This window comes from Mirounga angustirostris, unplaced genomic scaffold, assembly GCF_029215605.1.
Source record: "Mirounga angustirostris isolate CCGP_5_RB_7025 unplaced genomic scaffold, mMirAng1.0.hap1 SCAF_1, whole genome shotgun sequence".
NCBI classification, from domain to species: domain Eukaryota; kingdom Metazoa; phylum Chordata; class Mammalia; order Carnivora; family Phocidae; genus Mirounga; species Mirounga angustirostris.
The window spans coordinates 40,769,196-40,791,464 of NW_026991709.1; the positions used below are offsets into that span (position 1 = coordinate 40,769,196).

At 35.9% G+C, this 22,269-nt stretch overlaps 1 pseudogene; it reads left to right on the forward strand.

Moving 5' to 3' along the window:
* The first annotated feature begins 1,074 nt into the window (after window positions 1-1,074).
* LOC123834682 (tigger transposable element-derived protein 1-like) lies at window positions 1,075-17,754 on the forward strand (annotated as a pseudogene).
* The last annotated feature ends 4,515 nt before the right edge of the window (window positions 17,755-22,269 follow it).

Sequence of the window (22,269 nt, forward strand, 5' to 3'; positions counted from 1 at the left end):
TCAGGGACTCATTTGTTGTTGATATTGATATAGTGTCTAAAGGATTGTATGTAAACGAGACTGAGTCTTACACGGTCTTACTGCTTGTAAGTTATCAGAAAATTCCTCCTTTGATATTTTTGTTGTAAAGTTTTCATTATAATAACTAGCATATATAGACTTGACCACAATCAGATATACAAAAACATAAATATCGAGAAAACTTCAGAGTATGCTGCAATTAGTATTCCTGATATGATTTTTGATAAGGCATTTGCTTTTCCTTTGATGGAGGATCATAAGTATTTTCTGGTTGATAGCAATTGAGTGTGGCTACATGAGTTACTCCTATAACCATTAAAGCATTGTATGAAATTTGAATTTGGGACTGGGGGAGGATACCTGTGAAGTTGCAGGAAGAAAAACAGAGGAAATAAGGAAACACTGTGAGCACAAATTGATTTTGAAATTTTTGTTTTCAGATTGCCTCTGATCATACTGCATCTACCTCTCACTGGAATGCACCATCCTTAGCTTTTTCTTTAGGACATTAAAGTCCTGTTTCCTCTTCTCGAATGTTACTATTCCGTCAGAGTAAATTGCTCAGTGTTTTGCTATAGCTATTTTCTCCAAGGAATTTATCTGTTAATGCATTGGTGAATACCTGCAGATTAGTAAATTGCCTCTTTAGAGAGAGGAAGGAAGGCATTCTGCCTTATAACATAGAGAGCTCTCAAAAATGTGAGAATTTTTAGGCCTTGAGCATTCTTGTTGGAGAATGTTTTGACACAGATTTTTCCTTTTGCACATGGGAGGCAGGCAGCCACTTACTTGCTCTAAAGCAAAGGAAAGGCAACATCTGGCTTCAGGGTTGATATTACTCAGACCATCATCTAATTTGGTTTAAATAAGGCTGGAGCAATCTGAGTCACTGAAGAAGAGAGTGGAAGATATAATTAACTATCCCATGATCTGGGTTGTAAGAGAGAACAGGGATTAAAAAATAAAATCTGCATTGGATAAAACATTGGCAGGGTGGGAACTTATTGGTTTTGTTCCTCAAAAAAATTTCCAAAGTATTAGTTGAAGAACGAGATGGGATATTTGCAAGGAGTGATCATGAAGAGGTATCAGCAGGATGTCCAGGCTTGTGGGTTGAGGTCTGGTCAAGAAGCTGAAGTCAGGAGAAGACAGCAGGAGCAACATCCAAGCACAGTTTTTCTGCCCAGTGACCTGGACCTTTGCATTCTAGCAGCACGAGGTCTTCCTTGGCCTCCAGTGGAAACACCACCAAGTTTCATGCATGGCTTCTCACATGAATTATTTTCGAGTTGATATATCCATTCTTTCATGCTTCTGCCCTAAAGTTAATTATTGGGTGATTGTCATATGTCACCTATTACAAGATGTGAATCTTGATATCTAGGAGAATGTTAGATTCTACCTAAAGAGAGAAGTAGGTGCCTGAACGGTACACCACAAGGGACTTGGGGAAAATATAGAAGGTTCAAGTAACCTAGACTCAGGGGATTGGTTAGATTTCAGGAAGCTGGGGCGCCTCAGCAGTAATGAAAGACAAGGAAGAGTAAGATGAAGAAAGACCAGAATGCTCCAGAGAGCAGCACCTGCAAGGCCTTTCTCTGGATGAGAAGAGTGGGGAGTCTGATATTTTAGAATCGGAGTGTGCAAAAGGGCTGCAGCCGTCAGACCCCACGGGGTACTTAATGGCCTCTACATAAACTTGAGTTTATCCTCTAGCCGATAGAAAGCCATTGAAGAGTTTCAAGTAGAGAGGTAACACCTTCAGATCCATCTTTAAAAAGATTCTTCTAGGCACAGTAAAGAAAACTTCTGGAGGGGAGCAAGATTAAGGGTAGGGAAACCAGTTGGGCAGGTGTTGCAGCAAGGATTTATGTCTTTTTAAGTGGAGACCGTGTAGATTACACTTAATTCCATAACTTCTCATGGATGTTTAAATATCATGCTCATTACTTTAGAGACTTGACTGCTCCCTTTTAAACTCAAGAAAGTGTGATTTTCCTTTTTTTGCTTTAAATTAACTCACGATTTCTGGACAAAGACTGTAATGGACTCTGTCAGATATGGAAAAACCTTAATCAAGAGAAGATATCTTCACCAAATAACTTTATATTAAGTAAACAGGAAATTCATGAATGGAGTATCATATTCTAAACACCTTTTAATAATTAATTTCAAGAGAGATGTTGTAAGAAATTTTCCTTCTAAACCAGTGCTTGGGGCGCCTGGGTGGCTCAGTTGGTTAAGCAACTGCCTTCGGCTCAGGTCATGATCCTGGAGTCCCGGGATAGAGTCCCGCATCGGGCTTCCTGCTCAGCAGGGAGTCTGCTTCTCCCTCTGACCCTCCCCTCTCTCATGTGCTCTCTCTCATTCTCTCTCTCTCAAAAAAATAAATAAAATCTTAAAAAATAATAAAAATAAAAAAATAAAAATAAACCAGTGCTTACTTACTAAGCATATGGAAGGACTCATGCTTTTGTGGATTGCTATTCAATTGCACAGGTGGTTTGACCACTTACACATTAGTATGACATTAGCAAAAAGTTCAACTATCTTGTTTCTATGTCTATCATTGCTGTAGTAGAATCTTTATATATCAAAATAAAATTATTTTAAGAAATAAAGAAAGGCATTTTAATGGACATTTATAGAACATCAAAAAGAACAAACATCTAGCATGCTGTTAATAAGAAATCAGAATGTTACTCCTAGAGAGTAACTGCAATACTGCCTTCTGTTAGTTTGTCTTATACTAAAATCAGTAATTCTAAATTTTATATTATAGGTGGGCCATATTAAATAATGAAAGAGCCTGGACTTAAAATCAAAATATGTGTGTTGGAATTTTGGTTTCTTTTGTTGATAGTATATGATAATATAATCATCTTTTTGGGACTTCAGATAGGATAAACTAGATGATATTTAAAATTCTTTTCAGTTCGAGATTACGGTGAGTTTTTGGACTTTAGTCATGTATACATTTATAAATATACAGACTAACTTAGTAATGAAAAATGCCATAAGACTTGCTAGCAGCCACAGTCTTGTAAAATATAGGAGCTTTATATGAAATTTCTTCTAGACAGCTATTAGGTATTCCACATCATTTGCAAGCTGAATGCTTGCATAGATTCTGTCCAGTATATAAGGATATTCCCAGTAGCTGAGCAATTTGCATGTTTCAGTAACACTAGAGTAAAGCCTTTGAGCGTCTGTGACAGCTAGGATCAGAGCTAAGATAAATTAAACATGTTTTTGTGATCCTTAGAGCCAAGGATTAATGTGCATTTTGAAAATACAAATGTGCCTTGGAAAAAGTCATGTTTTTCACACAAAATATGAGCCCTTTGATTTCGTATACTCACCAAGTTTTCTCCACTTTAGCAAGAATAAATGTTTCCACAATCTCCAATCAAGCATTATAATTGTCATTGTTTGCACTGAATAAGAATCTCTGAAGGACAGTTAAATCAAGTATAGTCAATGGGGGTGTAATGAAATTTAGATGTCAAAATACAGATGTTCATTCTTGAAAACTGTTTGCAGGTATATAAATTAAAATGTCTGAGGATTGATCAAGTAACTGAAGTTCCATAGACTTGTGAACAGGTCTTGGTAGGACCTAGATGATGATGATGATGATGATGATGATAATGTGTATGTGTGTGTTTTAATCACAGAGTTTTAAATTTGGGGGGCCATATTAAAAATCAGAAATTTTCATATAACAATCCAGGTATTACTTTCTTTTTGAAAACCAAGAATGACATGGAGCTGGACATAGGCTTTGTTTTGGTACCCATTTACATTTATTTGAAACCTATGAACATTTGAGTTTAAAGCACAGTTTTGGACCAACTCAAAGATTTCTTGTCTTTTTGACATATACACTAATTTATCAGCACTCCAGAAATACTGTGAAGAGAGAATTTATGAAATTGTTGAATACATACAGGGACAAAAGCTAGCATGATAGACTTCAACTTTAGTGATGGCTGTACAGATTCCAACATTTCTTACTCAAAGTCCTGAAAATCAGACATGCTTCATGAATGCACTAACCTGGAGCCTATTTCATCTCTTGGAGATATGAGAAATTATTGAGACAAAGTGTCTCAATAATTATATGAATCATAATGCAAGGTTTGTGACATATATTTTCATTGTTTATAAATAAGTTTTTGTTTCTTTCAGTAACTTATTTTTAACAGGTGAAATTGCTGGATAGTTAAATTCACCAGAGGTGATATTAATGTAGCCCAAAGTAGGTCCTCATTACGACAGACTATGAGGAGTATAAAAGACAAAGGGACAATGAAAGAGAGATTTTTAAGGTACTATACTCAATCATGCCTATAGTTTTATTTATTTATTTTTTTATGCCCATAGTTTTATACTGGAAAAGTCATGGTTATCACAAGAAGCAAATATCTGAAAATATATATTTTGAGAAAACATTTGGTAAGAAAACACTATAGGGTAGTCAATTAGAATTTCGGAAATTTTATTTTGAAAGTAAAAACACTTTAAGCTCCTTTGCTGGAAGAATTCTTAATTGTCATATAAACCTCTCACCAAGTTTGCTTTTGTGAGCCAGGACAAATAGACAACATATATTTTTTTAAGATTTTATTTATTCATTTGAGACACAGAGATAGAGAGAGAGAGAGAGAGAGAGAGAGAGAACACGAGCAGGGGGAGAGGCAGAGGGAGAGGGAGAAGCAGGCTCCCCGCTGAGCCAGGAGCCCGATGTGGGGCTCGATCCCTGGACCCCGGGATCATGACCTGAGCTGAAGGCAGATGCTTAACCATCTGAGCCACCCAGGCACCCCTAGACAACATATTTTTTAATGGCAACAAAGAGCAAATACTTTTCTTACCATAAGCAATGAATAACTATAGTCCTAGTTATAGGACTATAACTACTCGTCTCCACTTGGCAAAAGACAACACTCAAAAGTGTATTAATAAATGTCTTTGACTATTAAGACTAATGAAATTTTTCTCTTTTTTTTAATTCTTGTGTTTGTGCTCTTTGTAAAGTCAGGCAACAGTCTAGTACTCTTTAGTTAGGAAATGGAGACGACATCTATTTTACCAACATCACTATTCCAAGTGTTCATAAAGCATAAAAAGTACATAAATATGTAGACATATGTTTTTTAAAAATTAGATATGTAAAGCTCTTTGGGAAAATATGTCCTGCAGTTTTGTCCTGTGGAATTATTTTTCAAAGAATAGGAAACACACACACACTTAAGATAGACAGTTTTTCATTGTCAGTTTTAAGATAATAATAGGAAACATAATTTTATGAGTCATAGCCTGCTTGACTTTAATCCTTTTAGACATTGCAACCATTTGATTAAGTGTTATATGAGCTTTCTCCTCCAACACTCTCAAAGTGTCATCTGTCATAGCCTTGCTGTCACAGCCATAAAATATGACTGTCTAATGATATTAGAACCAAGAAATATGATGTTGGGTTTGGCATTTCAGATCAAAATGTTTCTTTACTGTAAACCATGTAGCATGGTCCCTGTGTACATAATGAAAGAGAAAATATCAATTGAGACGATGGATATGGCAGCTTTGGGGAAAAAATAGACTGAAAAAAATAGCAACTTTACTTCTTACCATATTTAGTGCAGAATACCATGAATAAAGATCTATTATCTATTAATTTTGATTTTTTCTAAGTAAACAATTTTGTATTTATTCCTGTGAACTAGTGGAAAGTCATGCATTCGGGCTAAGTCACTTAATCAGATCATTGGCAATAGCTTGCGTTGCCTCCCTTAATATTGCATCAGATTTGTTCTTACCTGGTCCCTAAAGATAGCCTAATATGTTGTTGACACTAAAAGTGTCAACTAAATGTGAAGTATAATCTCATGGGCTTTGAAATAAAATAAATATTTCATAGTTCTTTTTTAGGAATATAAAATTCAGCTGTATGATATTGGGCAAGTTACATATCTTCTTTTTCTTATTTGTAAAACAATGCTTCCAATATCTAAATGGCAGAGATTTTTGTGAATTAAGTGGAAAAATTTATATGAAAAAATGTAGCAGAGTGCTTTACATGTAGTATGTACTCAATAAAAGATAGCTATATTCATCATTGGGAATATTGTTGGAAACATAATAAATCCATTCCTGTCCTTATACAATGATGTGGTATAGACCTGTAATTTGGAAGTTCACATCACTATACATCAACATAATTAAACAACTTGTAGAGAATATAAGGTAGTGCAACAGAACTAATTGAGGAGACAGAGTGGTTTTAAGAATTGTTGTTTTGATTCATGGAGCTACATGAATTTTGAAATATGTCAGAAGAGACAAGATATAAATGCACAAAGTAGACATAGATTATAAGGCAGGAAAAATGATTGTTAGAGAAAAGTACCATGTATTGAATGGAAGGAAATTTAGCCAGACTATTGGATGTGGAGAGTATGGCATGTTTATTTAGCAAGCAACCACTAAGAACAGTGTGAAAAACTCATAAACATAGGATTTGCCTTCCAAAAACAAATGTGCAAGTGGTGGAACTGGAAAACATATAAATACCTTTAGATAAACTTACCAGACTGTAAAAATGTACAAAATGTGAGAAACACTTCTGAAATGGTGCTGTGAGGATCTCTTTGGGACTTCTTTCCAGCAAAACAACCATAACTCATGAAAGTAATAAAAAACAAAAAAATAAATAAAAAAACTCTTAAATCTGTGGGAATTATTCTCCAGGAATTTGCAAACAGCAAATGGAGAAACATTTATTCAAGAAAATCTGTGCAATCTTGGGGTGCCTGGGTGGCTCAGTCGGTTAAGCTTCTGACTCTTGGTTTCGACTCAGGTCGTGATCTCAGTGTTGTGAAGTTGAGCACAGTGTTGAGCTCCATGCTTAGCATGAAGTCTGCTTGAGATTCTCTCACTCCCTCTGCCCCTTCCCACATCATGCACATGCTCTTTTTTTTCCTCTCTCCCAAATAAAATAAATAAATAAAATCTTTAAAAAAAAAATTCTGTGCGATCTTAGTCTGTATCATTGTATCCAAACCCTGCCCCTTCTCCTCCCTTAGCTCATTGTGGTGAAAGATCTACTCTGGGCTGGTGCAACCAAGAAGATGGAATTCATTCTTCTGCCAGCTCCCAGTGTAAGGTGATGACTTCTCCTTGAGAAGGACAGACTGTGACCATTACTCATCCCCTTCCTCCAGCTCATGTTGCAAAAGCTATATTCCAGACTAACACAGTTAAGAGATCTGGAGTTCCCTTTCTCTAGTCCCTCTAACTCATGAGTGTCTGGCCTAGAATATTGGGACCCATTTTCCCCCTACCCCAGATTGCTCATAGGTTGGAAGTTATATGCCAGTGGAAGCATACAAGAATACAAGGCTATCATACACTACTATCACCTCAGTGTCCAGTCCTAGGGTAGAGTTTCACTCCCAGAGAAACAGGCCACTGTCCTTGCCTCCAGCTCTGGACCAGTGGCACAGAGCTTCTGCACAGGGGGAGATGCAGTCTACAAGAACACAAGGTGCTATGGCTCTCCATAAAGAGATTGCCTTTATTTGAAACACAAGGGGGAACATTCATGCCCATGGACAGAGTTAAAATCAGTGGAGATCTTGGAGCAGAACAATTAAGAGGAGATTTCCATGATAGTAATGGGCTTCATGACAGCAACAAGTAGACCAGATAGAAGTTTAACAAAAAGAGCCATGGAAATAATTGAATAAGAGGAGCCATCCTGGAGTTAAAAGCAAGTTTCAAAGACTGACCTGAAAGAAATTTTGAGTGTACCGCTGCAAATGGGGTGGCCACACTTTATTTGGATAAGACAATGGGAATATCTATGCCCCAGAGAGTGGTTGAAAACAATATACTAATCAGCTAGCAATTAGAGGAAGTTAACCAAATATGATACCACTAGAGACACACCATCAAAAGCTTAGCAGAAAGATCAGGTAAAGAGACAGTTAAAGAGGTCAAACTAACACCACAGTTACTTCTGTGTAGGTTAGGGGAACATTCAAGGCTGTACCCTCCAAAAGCAACATCAGGGGCTGCATATTGAGAGAAAAATAGAATTTGCTGAACTAGTCTAGCCAAATAATTAAACAAATAAACAAGCAAACAATAAGACTGGAGGACAAGGTGTCAGGATCTAGATATGCTACAATATATTATCTAAAATATGCAGCAGGGGCACCTGGGTTGCTCATTCATTAAGCATCTGCCTTCGGCTCAGGTCACGATCCCAGGGTCCTGGGATCGAGCCCCGCATCAGGCTCCCTGCTTGGCAGGAAGCCTGCTTCTCCCTCTTCCACACCCCCTGCTTCTGTTCCCTCTCTCGCTGTGTCTCTCTCTGTCAAAAAATAAATAAAATCTTTAAAAAAATAAATAAATATTCAGCAAAGAAATTGTGTCATGCAAAAAACAGAAAAGTGTGATCTGTTAAAAAAAAAAGGCAATAGAGATTGCTTTTGAGAGAGCACAAATGATGCACATAGAAGAGAAAGACTTCAAAACAGCTTAGAAGTATTTTCAAAGATATAAAAATAATCATGATTAATGAATTAAGGAAGGCATGATAATAGTATCTAACCAACTAGTGAATATAAATAAAGGGATGGAAATTGTTTTTTTGTTTGTTTGTTTTAAGAATCAAATAAAAATTCTGGAGTCCAAAAGTATGGTAATCAAGATGAAGAACCTACTCAAGAGGATCAGCAGTAGATTTGAGCTAGTAGAAATAAAAATTAGTGAAGTTGAAGATGGATTGAGAAATATTATGTAATGTGAAGAACAGAGAGAAAAGAGAATTAGGAAAAATAAGCATAGCCTCAGAGAAATGTAGGATAACATTAAGTGAAGCACTACATGAATAATGGAGGTACATGAAAAGGAGGAGAGAAAATGAAAAAGAAAAATAATGTAAAAAATAATGGCTAAAAACTTCCCAAATTTCACCAAATATATTTTTCTGCACATCCAAGAAGCTCAGTGAAATCTAGTAGGATAAATATGAACAGATCAACACCAGACACATCATGATCAAAATGTTGACTGTCAAGGACAAAGACAAAAATCCTGAAAGCAGCAAACTGAACTAACTTGTCATCAAGGGAACTTCAATAAGAATAAATCTGACTTCTCATGAGAAACAATGGATATCAGGAGACAGTGGTATGACATATTTAAAGCACTGAAAGTAAGAAATAAAACTGTCAACCTAGAATCTTATAATTAGCAAACTACCCCCCGCAAATTACTTAAAAATGAAGGTGAAAATACAACATTTCCAATTTTTTAAAAAGATTTATTTATTTATTTGGGGCAGAGAGAGAGAGAGAGCAGGGGGGCGGGCAGAAGGAGAGGGGGAAAGAGTCTTAAGCAAACTCCACACAACACAGAGCCCAACACAGGGCTTCGTCTCATAATGCTGAATCACAGCCCAAGCCTAAACCAACAGTCAGATGCTTAACCCACTGCACCACCCAGGCACCGGTCCAGATTTTTTAAAAATTAGAATTTCTTGCTAGTAAACACCCCTCACAAGAAATACCAATGAAGTATTTCAGGCTAAAAACAAGTAACATCAGTAGTAATTTGAAACCACATACACTTGAGAGTGCTGGTAAAGACAATTATGCAGGTGATCATAAAATACAGTTAATTGCATATAACTGTTCTCTTCTTTCCCAATTCATGCTATGAAGTCAGTATCACCCTAAGACCAATGCCAGACAAAAACATCACACACACACACACACAAAAAGCTACAGATCAATATCTCTTATGACTGTAGATGCAAAAATCTTCAACAAAATACCAATAAACCATATCTATCAACACATAAAAAAGATTATATGTAAATTATAAGTCCCATGGCCAAGTGGGATTTATCCTAGGAATGCAAGGTTGGTTTAACCATACAAAAGTCAATTAATGGAATTAACCATATTAATAAACTAAAGGATAAAAAAACCACAATTATCTCAAGAGACACAAATTATTTTTTTTAAATCCAGCACTCTTTCATGATAAAATCACTTGAAAAACTAAAAATAAAAGGGATCTTACTCAACCTGATAAAGAGAATCTATGAAAAACACACAGATAACATCATACTTGGTGGTAGAAGACTGAAAGATTTCCCTCTAAGACCAGAAACAAGACAATAAGTCCACTCTCAGCATTGTTTTTCAATATTTTACTTGATTTTGGAAAGGACAATCAGGCAATAAAAACATAGAAGAAAGAAGAAAGAAATACATAGAAGAAAAAAGAATTTTGGAAAGAAACTTTAAAACATCTTTTTTTTTTTTGAATATGATGTGATCTTGTATATAGAAAACCTGAAGGAATCTACTAAAAAATCCATTACAACTAATAAACTATTTTGGCAAGGTTGCAGTATTCAATATCAATACTCAAAAGTCAATTGCATTTCTATACACTAGAAATGAACAATCTTCAAATAGAATTAAAAAATAATTCTACTTAAAATAGTATTAAAAAAGAATAAAATAAAAAGGAATTAATTTAACAAAATAAGTGTAATACTTGCACTCTGAAAAATGCAAACCATTTGAGAGACACTAAAGAAGACCTAATACATAAAAAGACATTCCTTTGTAATGTCTTTCTAAGAAATAGACATTCCACATTCATAGATTGGGACATTTTTTAGAGTTAAAGCTTCAATACTCCCAAATTAATCTAGATTCAATACAAGCCTATCAAAATTCCAACTATAATTTTTAAGATTTATTTATTTCAGAGAGGGGAGAGCATGAGTGGGAGGGGCAGAGGGAGAGGGAGAGAGAATCCGAAGCAGACTCCATGCTGAGCATGGAGCCCAACATGGGGCTAAATTTTATGATCTTGAGATCACAACCTGAGCCAAAACCAAGAGTTGGTTGCTTAACTGACTGTGCCATCCAGGCGCCCCTTCAACTACATTTCCTAAAAGAAAATTGACAAGTTCAGGGGCACTGGGTGGTTCAGATGGTTAAGCATCTGCCTTCAGCTCAGGTCATGGTGTCCACGTCTTGGGACTGAGCCCCATGTCAGGCTCCCAGCTCAGTGGGGGGTCTGCTTCTCCCTCTGCCTCTGCCTCTCCCCCTGCTTGTACTTTCTCTGTCTTTCTCCATTTCAAATGAATAAATAAAATCTAAAAAAAAAATTGACAAGTTTATTCTAAATACATATGGAAATTTGAGACACCCAAAATAGTCAATACAATCTTGAAAAAAACAAAGTTAGGGGACTTGCATTTTCCGATTTCTAAACTTACTACAAAGCTACTATGATCAAAACAGATAGATACTGACATAAGATAGACCCAAATATAAATGGAATAGTATTGGGAATTCCAAAATAACCTTTACATTATGGTTAATTGACTTTTGTCAGACATGCTAAGAAAATTCAATGGGAAAAGGATAATCTTTTTAAGTAATGGTACAGTGAAAGCTGGATGTCCACATGCAAAACAATGAAGTTCAATTCCTTCTTTATACCATAACAAAGAATTAGTTCAAGTCCAAAATATATGAGCTAGAACTATAAGTCTTACAACAAAACATAGAGTAAGTCTTCATTACCTCAGATTAGGGAAAGTTGTTTTAGATAAGGTAACAAAACACAAGGAAGAAAAGAAAAAAAATAATTTGGACTTCATCAAAATTAAAAACTTTTTTTCCACAGACTTAAACTTCCACAGACTTCCACAAATTTAAATCCACAGAATGGGAAATATATTTGCAAATCATAAATCTGGTAAGAGCTTTGTGTCCAGAATATATAAAGAACTCTTACAACTTAAAAAGATAAATTTAAAAATGGGCAAAGAATCTGAATAAACCTTTCTCCAAAGAAAATATACAAATCACAAGTGTTGGCAAGGAAGTGGAAAAATTAGAACCCTCATACATTGTTGGTGAGGATGTAAAGTGGTGCAGCTGTGTTGAAAAACAATGTGATAGTTTCTGAAAATGTTAAACTCATCACATGACTCAGCAATTCCACTCCTAGGTATATATTTAAGAAAAATGGAAAAATACTTCCACACTAAATGTTTATAAATGTTTATAAAATCATTATTCATTATAACCAAGAAGTGAAAACAACTTAAATCTCCATCAACTGATGAATGTATAAAAAAATGTGATGTAGCCATATGATGGAATATTATTTGGCAATAAAACAGAATGGAATATTGATACATGATATAACATGAATGAATCTTGAAAACATTTTGCTCAGTGAAAGAAGTCAGTCACTAAGGACCACATACCGTATGATTCCATTTGTAGGAAATGTCAAAAATAGGCACATCTATAGAGATAGAAAGTAGATTAGTGTTTGCCAAGGGATGCAGTGGCAAATGGAAATGAGAAGAACAAATGATATGTACAAATTTTCTTTTTAGGATAATGAAAATAATCTGAAATTAAATTGTGATTGTTGCACAACTCTGGAGTACTGATACATGCTACAATGTACATGAACTTTCAAAATGTTTTGCTCACTAAAATAAGTCAGTCACAAATAATCCTATATTGTATGAGGCCATTTGCATGAAATGTCTAGAACAGGCAAGCCTGTGGAGATAGAGAGTTTATTAGTGGTTTCAGTGTTGTCTGGGGCTGGGGGGGGTGGGGGCACAGGGATTGTGAGTGACTGCTAATATGTATATTTCTTTCCAGGATAATGACAATGTTCTAAAATTAAATTGTGATGATGGTGACACATCCCTGTGAAAATACTATAACCCATTAGATTATACAATTTAAACAGGTGAATTGAATGATTTATGAATTATATCTCAGTAAAGCTATTGAGAACTGTGCATAGGAAATGCAGCTAAACTTAGCAGGAATTTAGGTGGGGAAAATCAGACAGCATATGGACATCACTGAAAGGTAGAAAGAGAAAACATGTATTGTTATATGTGTAGAGCCATGCCCAGGAGCCTAGAAGCAGACAAAATTCAGAGAGGAGAATTCTAAGAATTTTAATATTTGAGAGTAATAAGTAGTGGAAATTTTTACAAAATTTTTTCCCAAGATTTTTTTTTTTTTCCAGGATCTAGAAAAGAATGAGCATGATAGTGTTTGTGAAGTGGCCACATCTAGGAAGAGAGAGAAGTTTCAGGGGCAGACAACTAATCATAATCAGAGTTGACCAGATAAACTAAATAAGATGAAGAGTCAGGATCCACATCTGAGGATGAATCCTGGAATACAGAAATGACAGAAAAACTTTTTAAAAAATATTTTAATTTAAAATTTAATTTTAATTGTGATTACCGACATCTAACATTAAATTGACCATTTTAAACATTTTTAAGCATAGAGTTCACTAAGTATATTGACACAGTTGTATAACAGATCTCTAGAATTTTTTTTCATCCTGCAGAATTGAAACTCTATACTCATTAAACACAAATTCCCCCTCTCTCACCCAGCCTTTGGCAACCACCTTATATGTTCTGTTTTTATGATTTTGACTATGTTAGATACTTAATGTGTGTGGACTCATACAGTTTTTGTCCTTGTGTGACTGGCTTATTTCACTTTATATAATGTCCTTGAGGTTCATCCACATTGTAGCATGTCATGGGAGCTCCTTTTTTTAAAGGCTGAATAATATCTGTTGTATGTATATATCACATTTTCTTTGTCCGTTCACCAATGATGGATATTTGGGTTACCTCCACCCCTTGACAATTATAAAAAATGCTGCAATGAACATGGGTATACAAGTATCTCTTCAATATCCTTCTTTGAATTATTTTGGATATATATCCAGAAGGGGGATTGCTAGATCATATGGTAATTCTATTTTTAATTAAAAAAAAAAAAAACTTGCATACTGTTTTCTATAGCAACTGTACCACTTTACATTCCCACCAACAGGGCCCAAGAATTCCAATTTCTCCACATCTTTGTGAGGACTTGTTTTATGTTCTTTTGATTGTGGCCATCCTAATGAGTATGAGGTGGTATCTCATTGTAGTTTTGAATTGCATTTCCCTAATGACTAGTGATGGTGAGCATCTTTTCACGTGTTTGTTGGCCATTTGTATGTCTTCTTTGGAGAACCGTCTATTCAAGTTATTATCCCATTTAAAAAATTGGGTTATTTCTTTTGTTGTTGCTAGTTATAGGAGTTCCTTATATATTCTGGATATTAATCCTTTATTAGATATATGATTTACATATATTTTCTCTCCTTTTATAGATAGATCACCTTTTCACTCTGTTAATGATTCCTTTTAATGACAGAATTTTTCACATAGTAAAAGATGCTTTTTTTCCTTGTCTTTCTTTCTTTTCTTTCTTTCTTTCTTTCTTTCTTTCTTTCTTTCTTTCTTTCTTTCTTTCTTTCTTTCTTTCTTCCTTTTTTTTTTTTTTTTTAAGAGAGAGCAAGAGCACAAGCAAGGGGTGGGTGGTGGGCAGAGGGAGAGGGAGAGAGACAATCCCAGGAAGGCTCCATGCCCATACCCAGCACAGAGCCTGATGTGGGGCTTTATCTCAAGACCCTGAGATCATGACCTGAGCTGAAATCAAGAGTTGGGTGCTCAAGAAACTGAGCCACCCAGGCACCTTGGGTTTTTTTTGTTTTTTTAGGTTTTTTTGTTTATTTGTTTGTTTGTTTGTTTTTCTTTAAGAAAGTGTTACTTACAAAAGTGCATCCCTATAAATTGGTTCAAGTTGAAAATACATTTCTCCATGCTGCTGTCTCTAGGCACAGACCATAGCACGGACCACTATTTCCACATCTGCTGGACACTGAATAGCAATATTAGAACCCTGATGCTGCTGATTCCGAAAAACTTGCCATAGCTGCCAGCCCTGACCCTAGTCTCACCAGAAGAAAAGCTTACTCTGATTCCTGCTTCTATATCTCACTAGCTTCAAAAGTTGTGGCAGCTTTATACGCTTGACAGAGCCTAAGTGAGAAAGTCTGCCAATGCTTTAGCTACGAGTGAGGGTTGGAGAGTGAACAAGTCATTTTCAGCATCTCAAATGGGAGATAAGCAAGGTCCCCTTAAGGAAGAATTCCTCAAACATAGATAGAATGATTGATGTTGTGGCTGAAAATTAAAAATGACAGCCAACACTCACCCTTAGGAAGCAAAGTTTTTTTTTTTATATAAAATATATCTTGGTACCATTATTATAAATAATCATGCTCCTGACGGGCCATTTAGATAATCCAAAGAAATGCTTTTTACATTTTTATGTATACAGAATAGTAGGGCAGCTTTCAAGCTCAGGGTTCTTCATTTAGTTAATAGCCCTTGTTACAGACTTGGTGTATATGTTTATGATAATGCTTAGAGTCAGAAAAAAGGCTTCATTTACCTGTAAGTCTATACTACTTAGGCAGATAATACGTATCAATGATGGAAGAAAGAATGGCTCAACAAATAATAAATTAAGCCATCCAAATCAATATCTAGGACCTATATGATCATAGATGTCATGGCTGATTACTCTCAAATCCTGAAGAGTACAGGCAATTACCTTTTTATTGCACTTTGTTTTATTGTGCTTTGCAGATATTATGGGTTTTTTGTTTGTTTGTTTGTTTGTTTTTGTTTTTTACAAATTGAAGGTTTGTAGCAACCCTGCATCAAGCAAGTTCATTGGTGCCATTTCTTTTTCCCACAGCATTTGCTCACTTTGTGTCTCTGTGTCACATTCTGGTAATTCTAGCAGTACTTCAAACTTTTCTATTATTATTATATTTGTTATGGTGATCTGTGATCAGTGATCTCTGATGTTACCATTGTAATTGTTTTGGCTCACCACAACTGCATCCACGTAAGCCAGCCAACTTAACCGATAAATGTTGTGTGTGTTCTGACTGCTCCCTCCTCTCTTCCCCTCTCCCCAGGTCTCCCCATTCTTGGGCCACAACAATATTAAAATTAGGTGAATTGACAACCCTACAATAGCCTCTGAGTGTTAAAGTTAAAGGAAAATTCTCACATCTCTCACTTTTAAATCAAAAGCCAGAAATGATTAAGCTTAGTGAGGAAAGTATGTTGAAAGCTGAAATAGGCCAAAAGTTAGACCTTTTGTGCCAAACGTTTAGTCAAGTTGTGAATTCAAAAGAAAAAGCTTTGAAGGAAATTAAAAGTGCTTCTCCAGTGAACACACACAAATGATAAGAAAGTGTAACAGCCTTATTGCTGAGATGGAGAAAGTTTTAGTGGTCTGGATTAAACATCAAACCAGCCACAACATTCCCTTAAACTAAATCTTATCCAGAGCAAGGCCCTAACGGTCTTTAATTCTGTGAAGGCTGAGAGAGGCGAGGAAGCTACAGAGGAAAGGTTTAAAGCTAGCAGAGGTTGGTTCATGAGATTTAAGGAAAGAAGGCATCTCCACAACATAAAAGCAGCTAAAGCTGATGTAGAAGCTGCAGCAAGTTATCCAGAAGATCTAGTTAAGATAATTGATGAAGGTGGCTACACTAAACAACAGATTTTCCATGTAGGTGAAACTGCCCTCTATTGGAAGGAGATAGCATCTAGGACTTCATAGCTAGAGAGAAGTCAATGCCTAGGTTCAAGCTTCAAAAGACAGACTGACTTTCTTGCTAGGGGCTAATGCAGCTGGTGACTTTCAATTGAAGCCAAGGCTCATTCAGCATTCCACAAGTTCTAGGGCCTTCCCAGATTATGCTAAATCTACTCTGCCTTTGCACTGTAAATGAAATAATAGAGCCTGGATAACAGCACTTCTGCTTACAACATGGTTTACTGAATATTTTAAGCCCATCTTGAGATCTACTGCTCAGAAAAAAAGATTCCTTTGAAAATATTGCTGTTCATTGACAATAGACTGGGTCACCCAAGAGCCCTGATGGAGATGTGCAATGAGATGAATCTTGTTTTCATGCCTGCCAACATGACAGCTATTCTGCAGCCCATGGATCAAGGAGTCATTTCAACATTCAGGTCTTATCATTTAAGAAATACATTTTGTAAGACTATAGCTGTCATAGATAGTGATTCCTCTTATGGATCTGGGTAAAGTCAATTGAGAACCTTTTGGAAAGAATTCACCATTCTAAATGCCATTATGAACATTCTTGATTCATGGGAAAAGGTCAAAATGTCAATGTGAACAGGAGTTTGGAATAAGTTGTTTCCAACTTTCATGGATGACTTTGAGGGGTTCAGGACTTCAGTGGAGAAAGTAACTGTAGATGTGGTGGAAATAGTGAGAGAACTAGAATTAGAAGGGGAGCCTGAAGATGAGTGTGACTTGCTGCAATCTCATGATAAAACTTTACTGGATGAGTTGCTTCTTATGGATGAGCAAGAAAGTGGTTTCTCGAGATGAAATCTACTCCTGGTGAAGATGCTGTGAAGACTTTTGTAATGACAACAGAGGATTTACACTATAACATAAACCTGGCTGACAGCACAGTGACAGGGTTTGAGGAGATCGATGCCAATTTTGAAAGAAGTTCTGCTAGGATAAAATGCTGTTTAACAGCATTGTATGCTTCAGAGAAATCATTGGTGGAAGGAAGAGTCCAACGATGTGGCAAATTTCACTGTCTTATTTTAAGAAATCGCCACAGCCACCTCCACCTTCAGCAACCACAACCCTGATCAGTCCGCAGCCACCAGCTTCGAGGCAAGACCCTCCACCAGCAGAGATTATGACTCACCAAATGCTCAGATGATAGCAAGTTTTAGAAATAAAGTATTTTTAGTGAAGTTATATACCTCAGTTTTTGGACATAATGCTATTGCACATTAGACTACGGTACAGTGGAAACATAATTTCTATATGCACTGGGAAATCAAAATATTTGTTTGACTCACTTTATTGCCATATTTATTTGATTGTGGCAGTCTGGAATTGAACCCATTATAACTTCAAGATATACCTGTAGTCTATAGGGTGTCATTTGGTCAAATCAATATTTCTTCTTCAAAGCCTAGAACAGATCACATGCCATACCCACTCATATTAAGGATGGAAATAGCCTTATGATATTTTCTTTCTGGAAAATGAATCTACATTACTTATACTTATCTACACTTAACATACTGCCTGTTGTCTGCAGAAATTAGTAAGTTACTCAAAGACTTTTATATTACTTTACTAACAGATTTTGATATAGACAGCTATTATCAAAACTATTTTCAGCATACATTTTCACCAGGTCTTGCATTCTTACATTTTTATAATTGAAAAAATAATATTTATCCCACATGAAAATTTACATGGCATATTTTCAGAGCTTAAGCATCTGAAATACCCAAAAATCTGTTACCAAAGTTAATCATTTAATTAATATGCTCCAGAATTTTTACCAATAATAATTTATAAGCAGATGATATGACAAAGCATTTAGCATTAGTTAGTATTTTAATTTTAAAAAAATCTCCACATCAGAATCTCAGGGAGATCCTGCATGTAGCCCTGCAGTTTTGTCCGAGGGAGGCCAAAGCTAACACTAGAAGGAAGTGGTCCCTACCTCAAACAGGGGAATTTCAACTGAAAAGAGTCTTTAAGTTTAAAGCTAAATATTTTCACTGAATTAAACAAATATTTATGATGTCCACATATGTGAAACAAGACAGATTCCTATTGATCTTCCTCGATCCAGTTTATTTTACTCCATTTCCAGTCAGACTAAGGATGGATTTCACAGATTAAAAAAAAAAAAAATGATGGATTCTCAGAGTTTAGTAATGGTGGTATTAGTTTTGCAGGCGCTCACCCTGAGCCAGTGACATGGGCAGATTTATATTAATTCCAGAATTGGCTGGAAAACTTCAGTTAAGCATGGGAAGGGGAGTGAGATGTGAGTCACAACCACAAAATGCTTTATCTCATGTGAAACTGGTGTAAGTGAGAACTTTAAATGGTATTGACAGGAGTGTGAATTTTCTTTTTTGAGTGTTCCACCTGCCTAAAAGTGGAAGCTTCCCCTGCTGCTGCCCAGGCTGTCCTCATTTGAGGGATAAACAAAAGCCTCCTCTCCAAAAGTCTGTCAATCCAGCACTTTTACGAGGCACTGAATTCATTTAAAGAAAAAAAAAGTGCTAACTGAATACATTGTCAAACTAAAAATGATTTTAATTTTTTAAAGGGAGATTTGGCATACCTAATCCTCTGAATAATTATCTCAGCAGTGTGTAGTTAGTTTTGTGTTACTACTATGATGGTGAAAAATCCAGTATCCTACACACTATTTTAATCAGTAGTTACTGTCAGAAACCAAGGTATAACCAAGCAAGAAATGGCTACAAAATATGCACAAAAATGCCATGGGACACTTCAATAAATAAACGTTATCAGAATAACTATTAATAAAATCCAAGATTATTTGCTTTTATTTTCTAACATTAAACATAAATTTATACAATTTAAAGGAAGATTCTGATATTTTTAAACCAATTAATTATTTTATTATTTCTTATTTCTGTTTATTATTATTTCTATTTATTATTTCTTGACAGATTCACATTAATTTATCCACGGGAGAAACTTACTGAAATATCAACTTAACTTACTACCTTTGACTTTTCTTATCTTTTTATTTTGGCCCCAGCAAATTATTATTTTTTAAATGTTTTATTATGATTTTAAGGTAAAGGAAGAAAACAAATTTTGTGTGCCCTCTTTCAACTCAGAGATTATTGTAGGTCATTTGTCTATGTTTATACAATGGAAATATATATAATGTCTCCAGTTATGAGGCATCACAATTTTCTTCTTTCCAATATCAAGTCGGGAACATTTTTTTCAAGTACTCCTTTCAAGTGTTGCTCTTTCATTTTATCTACTCACACAGAGGACCTGATAAAAGATGGGATCTAGTTAATACTACTGATCCATTGTGTTCACATCGGCTTCCTCTGTGGTACTGTGATCATAAGCAGTGCACATAGGAGGCATTTTGGTACTTATTGTGCATAATTATTAAGGTGTGACAAAAGAAGGAAGGAATTGCAGAAGCAATCTGTTCTTCAATCTGGGCTGTCTGAGGATCCTTTCAGAACAGCAGAGTGTTAATTTCCTGAACATCTCATGATAAGGAAAATAAGCCTTCTCTGACAAGAAAGTTGCCATAAAAACATGCCATTAGTGCATGATTTATTCTCCAGTGTAATAAAAACCCTAGTGAAATAAGAGTTAGTTCCTTAGGTAAGGAGGCACTCAAGCTTTTGTAAGCCATTGATGTCCTCCTGCCAAGGGAAAAAAAGAGAATTTGTTTATATTTTGAAAGTTAATGAATCCCCTCAGTTTAAAATAATTTTTACTCCTTGGAAGCAGTAATGAAAGAGATCTTTTTTTATGATGAGTCCTAGTGATATGAAAGCCCATTATTCTGCAAATAGAGCAGTTTGCAAAACATCCACAGTTACAGAAGTACCATTTACCAGTTAATAAATATTATTTACTTGTGCATTGGTTTCAGACAACTGTGAAAATTAGTAAACACGTTAAAATTCTAAGTACATATGCCACATAAAAAATTTTTCACTTAACAATGAAAACAAATCTGTTTTATATGATAAGCTTGAAAATAAACCCTGGTGCTTTTGTTTTTTACCATCATTTAACAGGTTATCCTTAAAGAAAATACCCTATTCAGGAAAATGAAATTAACCAACAATTTGTCCTTTTAAACTTACTTGAATCAGGAAAAAATAATTATACCGAATGATACAAAAATACCTATTTTTTCCCTTGAGTTGGAAATACTGGGTTATGTTATGCAATTTTGGTCTGCAAAACAACCCACCAACTCAGAAGTAACAATCTATGCTTCTTTGCTCCCTGTGAGGTTCCAGACCTAGTTACCTTGGAGACTACTGTCTGTCTTACTCTATACCCTCAGGAGTTTCAGAATCATCCAGAGAACTAAAAGCAGTGATCTTCAGTCTGAGCCTTTTGAAAGGGGGGAAAAAAAAAAGAGCAAAAGCCTTTTGGAATACATACCTTCTCAATTCTTTTAGATCTGACCCTACTGGTACTTTCAGCAGCTTAGATTTAGACAGTTCAGCTCTATACAAATGATTTTTAGTTGCCTCTTATGATGGCTTAAAAAATAATCTCAAACTTCTTTTTCTCTACCACATGGATAGGAATCCAGGCAGATTAAATCGGAGATATCTATCGCAAACGTATTTATTCTATGTAGAGAGAAATAACAATCCATTGCAATTAGGTCTCCCTTAGGGTAGATATCGGGAGTCTTAAACTGAGATATGCAACAAACGGGAATATTTTAGTGACCCTCTGAAGATTAGTGTTTCTCAAATTTAGTTTGTTACAAATACAAATTGTCACTTCTCTCTGTCAGAGTGTGACTCAGGTCTAGGCGATGGCTGGATGTTTAACAAGTGTCTCTGATGCTTCTGAGAATTACACTCTGAGAAACCCCACAATATGTTGTTACCAAAATATGCAAATAATTCAACCAATTACTGAACGTTATACCTAATCTCAAACCATGGTATGGTGAGAGTATAGATTTCATCCAATCTCTCCTCTGATGGAGGGATTGTGAAGTTCGCAGAATCAGCTTTGCGTCTCCGGTAAATGTCATGAATGTTTGTCTCCTCTGCTTTTGATTTTTGCTTTCAAAGTCATGTGTCGTTGTTTTGCCCATTCCTTCAAAGTATTTTTCGAAGTTTATTTACATGTTTGTAGGGAATTGTTACCCCGATTCCCAATCCCTGTGTGTGCTGTCACTAAAAGTACAACCTCATTTTCCTTAGGCTCCCTCCGCCACCCCTTTACCCAGAATTCAAAACGAGAGTGGGGCTGCTTATGAGCGAAAACTCTAATTTAGAAGCGCAATGCCCCTTAACGTTCAGAAAACGGTTATTGGAAGCATTGGCCACATTTTTATACAACTGTCAGGGGGCGACCATCCTGCTCTGCCCCCTGCTTCTTATGTAGTTTGGCCAACGTGGATAACCTGAAAACCAGGGTTTTCCAGGGGGCAGCTGACTGGTCTGCAGGGGGACCCACAAGACAGTAGGGGTCAAAAGGCAGAGAAGAATAGACGCGTGACAGAGGGAAGAGAAGAGTGAGCAGTAGTCATTTCCTGTGGCAGCTGCAACGAATTACCACACATTTGGTGGCATAAAGCAACAGAAACTGATTCCCTTACAATTCTGGAAGCCAGAAATCCAAAACTGACGTCGCTGTGCTGAAATCACTGTGTTGACAA